Genomic DNA, 4872 nt, shown 5'->3' on the forward strand with positions numbered 1-4872 from the left:
TTGGCTTTTATATCAAAGTAATATTACACCGTGTAAATTTAAAACTCACAGCAACCCAATTCCCTTTTCTAATAGAGGCTGATCATTTTTAACAGAAGACAAATGTAAAAGAAAAAAAAAGGAAATATCAAATTTTCTGAACAGTTTTGAGAAAAGCTGTTTTGTCTCTCAGTACCAGGCAGATTTTTAAAAAACTGTTTAACTGGTATAATATTTTAAAGGAGTGTGTAAACAAATTGACAGCAACTAAAACAATTTTAATGGCACATACAGGAGGTCCCATTCAAAATGACATTACTGATAAGTTCTTTTTTGTGCATGAACTCAAATTCCATGTTATGAGCCAAATAGCAATACTTTGCTCATGTTAATTCTTACCAAATATTTTGTTAAATTTAGTTATGTTTTCAAAACAGTTAAAACCCTAACACAAGATTTTTGGGCAAAGATACTGAAATAATAATACTTCAGGAAGATGTTACTATAGCCAACATATTGCAGTAATTTCCTAAAATGATTTCTGAGGCAATAACCTAGATCTAATGTTAGTTACTGCCTTTAATGAATATTACTAGAGGCCCAATGCACGAAATTTGTGCAAGAGGCTTGGCCCTGGCCTCCACCCACCGCGGCCCTTGCCCACTACCACTGCAGCTGGGGGTCTCTGCCACCTCTGCCTCAAGCCCCTGCCCACTGTGGCTTTGTCCAGAAGGACGTCCAGTCTTATTACATATTACACTTTTATTATTATAGATGATAATTTCAGCACAAGTGCACTGGTGCTGATTCTGCCAGTAACCAAAACTCACTAAAGCACTTGGCAATTCCACTCCCGTCTGGGTTCACAAAGATAGGCAGAAGGAAGTGTTAGCATTCACTATACATCTTACTCTCGGTATCAACTTTGGCCTTTTCACTGTTTCAGTATCTCAGGAAAATGAGGATCCAAACATCATGCTAACTTTCCACAAATTATTCACCCTAAAATTTGAACTGTTTTTCATCAGGAAATCAACTACCTTAATATTATACTTCCAGAAAACTTAACTGGTTGTTAATCTAATCGAGCTATTAGTAAAGCCAGATACACAAAATAAACAATAAAAATAGATCATGGAATAAATGGAACTTTAATAGCACTGTATGAGAGAAGCAGAATGACAACAAACATGTCATTGAAAAAAACTGATACATGCCTCCTGAGCAAGAGGATTCAGGAGTTATCCTATATAGTAAACAGGGAATATGCAAATTGACCATCACTCCGCCACAAAGATGCCGGTGCCCACAGCGGAGGCGGGGGTTTCTGTAACACAGGATGGCTGCACCCACAGCAGAGGCTGAGTTCGCGTAACGAGCAATCAGCAGGTACCTGAGGCTGTGCCCCTCCCTCTGCCCCCATGGGGCTTGACAGGGAACCTCAGGCCATGCCCCCGGCCCAGGCGCCAGACCAGGGGACCTAAGGCCGTGCCCCCCACACAGCAGGGCTTGATGGGGGACCTCAGGCCACAACCCCCACCAGATGGGGCTTGACAGGGGACCTCAGGCCACACCCCCCACCCTGGCTCCAGGCCAGGGAACCTCAGGCCATGCTCCCAACATGGCAGGGTTTGACGGGCAACCTCAGGCCACACCCCCCACCCAACAGGGCTTGACAGGGGACCTCAAGGTGCGCCCCCCACCCCGGTGAAGGGCTAGAGACTTCAAACTGCTCCCCCTGCCCGGGCGCCAGGTGGGCGGACCTCAGGCCATGCCCCCCGCCCTGGTACTGGGCCCTGGGACCTAAGGCCACACACCCCGCCTGGCAGGGCTTGATAGGGTACCTCAGGCCATAACCCCCACCCTGCAGGGCTTGACGGGGGACCTCAAGGCACATCCCCGGCCCCGGCCTTGGGGAACTTAGGCCATGCCCCCCACCCAGCGGGGCTTAACAAGGGTGGGAATGGTGAGGTCTGGATCTAGTCCAATGGGGGGGAAGGCCGGCCGGGTCTGGGTCTTGTGCAATTTTGAGGCACACATGGGTGTGCGGGGACTTGACTCTGGGTCCCATGATGCGCCCCAGACTCGAGAGGAAGAGTTTCCTATAAATTTTACTAATTTTCTTTCATCTCTAACACTTCTATTACAGAGAAAGGGCAAATAGCAATTATTTCCTTCCTCTAATTAATCCCCCTTTAATGTTCACGAATTTTGTGCACCGGACCACTAGTAATAATATAAGTACCTAATATGTTTTCTAAAATTCATTTTCATGCTGGTTATCCTTAATTATCATTGTCTGAGCCATTTGCTTTTCTGAAGCTGCCGCATGGTCACCTCAGACATCAATATGAATTCCGTGTTTTGAAGACATCACTTGTCTGGTCCCTGTTAAATACATGACCAAAGAACAGATGTGAGGTAAAGATGATGTGCTTATTACATAAAGCCAGAATGGCAAGGGAGGAGTTTTTCCAAATGGGCATATCCATAAGCCATCAAGAAGGCCATCTTGGATATGGTATGAGGTCCAGAATATGAGGACCATCCAGGGAAGGTAGCATCATGAGTCTTTGAGCTTGAAGAGGTACATGGTACACTTGAGGATCAGAACCACAGCGGGTATCACAGTAGAACAGTGAAGGAAGGGTCTTTGTGGAAGAGTCAAAGCAGCCTTTAAAGATAGGGATCCAGCTAGTACAAAGTGGTCTATGTCAATAACAGAGGCTAAAAATACAGTTAGAAAGATTTCTTTCTTGTCAGTCTTCTTGATTCCAGTGACTATTGCCTAGGACCACAAGCCAATCACACCATGCACAGCATTAGCGGAGAGGGCACGAAGCTAGTTATTTCGCTGAATTATGGAAAACTGCAGAAGTCTGTCACCTACAAGGCAGAATATCCCTAGACTGAGGCTGGAAAGAAGAGATTGAGTGCTACAAGACTGGAGTAAAGCCTGGGTCTTCTCAGTCTCGGATGCCATCACAAACATATGTCAGTATACGTGAAAAGCCATCAGGAAACGAGCTGCTTATTCTTGTTGACATTTCCAGTCACCCCTCAGCTCCAGTGGCAGTAGTGGCCACAACAAGGGAGGCCTATTGTTTTTCTAATAGCTCTTTCTCAAAAGCCTTTTTTCCCTTTATTTGCTAGCAAGGTTATGCTTATAGCAGTGATGAAGCAATCTACAGAAATGGAATAACCTAACAAATGCAAAACTAGAAATCTAGTCTTTACTCAGTTCCAACCATGATACAGCTTTTAGTTTTCATTCAGATAAAAATTATAGAACATTCAAGAAAGTCATCATCAATTTTAAAAACAAAACATTCAGTTTTATCAAAATTGTTGTTATTCAGAATTTTATTATTAAAAAATCAATCTATTAAACCTTAGAAATTGAGGACTCTTGCCACTTCCAAATCCTATTCCCTATATTACTATTCTTAAAAGTTTTATCTTCCAAAACAACAAAAAAAGTTTTATCTTCCAATTCTGCTTCTATACATATACCAATTGATATAGATGTTCTTCATCCTCACCCAAGTATATTTTTTCAATTGGTGAGAGAGAGGAGGAGGAGGAAAGGGTGAGAGAGAAAAACATCAATATGAGAAACATCCATCAGCTGACTCCTGTACATACCCCAACCAGGGATCAAAACCACACCTAGGTATGTATGTACCCTGACTAGAAATCAACGTGGCAACCTTTTCACTTTTGGGGACAACACTCCAAGCAGACATTTTTTAAATTTAGAAACATATATTTTTTGGGCACTTTTTTTCCCTCACTTATTTTAAGCATCTTTCTATATCTAGTCAGACCTTTCCATTAAAAAACAAAAAAACAGGGACCCAGAACCAAGAATGCATCGTAGATAACCACCTGTACTTGCCAAATCCCAAACCCATGTCAAAATTTTTACTAAAATACAGAACAACCGTCATTCAAAACAACCTGAAATTTTGCTAAATCGAAGTTCTACTACTAGAGTAGTCAAGAAGAAAACACACTGAGACTGGTAGGAGGGGCAGAGGGGTGGAACAGGCTGGTCCAGCACCCACATGCAGCATTTTTTAATTGGGAGGATATCTCCAAGGCCCCCTGTATGAAGCAGGGGGTACCAGCTGCACATCAGACCCCTAGCCCAAGGTAGCAGAGCTGGGAAGAGAAGTCCCCAAAACTCTGGGCTGTAAAAACCAGCAGAGATTGTGGCTGAGTGACACGGAAGAAGCTATACAGTCTCTAGAGTCCCTCATAAAGGGTCCAAGCACAAACTTACACTATCTCGCTTCAACTGAGTTCCAGTGCCAGGTAGCGGCTTTAGGGGAATCCTGGGACTTATGGGGGAAAAATGGACTGTCTGGCATCGGGGCAGGAAATCAGGGGTGGCTTTATCCCAGACGGGAGTGCTCACAGGGGTCATTGTTCCTGTGCTGGGACCTCCCCCATCACAGAGCTGACAGGTAGCCATATCCGAGTTTCCATCAGTGTAAACCACACTGTACATTCCACCGTGGTGATTCCCTGAGACCTTGCCCCATCAAATTTGCAACCCACCCAAGCTATCCTATCTAATAATAGAGAAATATGGTAATTAACCATAACTTCACTACCCTTCCCATTGGCTAATCAGCGAGATATGCAAATTAATGGCCAGCCAAGATGGCGGCTGGCAGCCAGGCAGCTGAAGCGAACATGAACATGAGGCTTGCTTACTCCAGTGATGGAGGAAGTCAACGGTCCCTGCCTGCTGCAGCTCAGCTGAGCTCCGGATGAAACAATGCTGCAATTATAGAACCTAAACAAACCCCAGAAACCTGCTTTCAGCCAGCGCGGCCTCAGAGCTTAGAGCGGCCAGTATGGCAACCGAGTTTCAATTATAGATTC

The 4872-nt window shown here is 44.4% G+C and overlaps 1 pseudogene; it reads right to left on the minus strand.

Annotated features, from left to right (window-relative positions):
- Positions 1 to 2317: 2317 nt before the first annotated feature.
- LOC102752018 lies at positions 2318 to 3055 on the minus strand (annotated as a pseudogene).
- Between the last annotated feature and the right edge of the window lie 1817 nt (positions 3056 to 4872).

This window comes from Myotis davidii, unplaced genomic scaffold (assembly GCF_000327345.1).
Source record: "Myotis davidii unplaced genomic scaffold, ASM32734v1 scaffold805, whole genome shotgun sequence".
NCBI lineage: Eukaryota > Metazoa > Chordata > Mammalia > Chiroptera > Vespertilionidae > Myotis > Myotis davidii.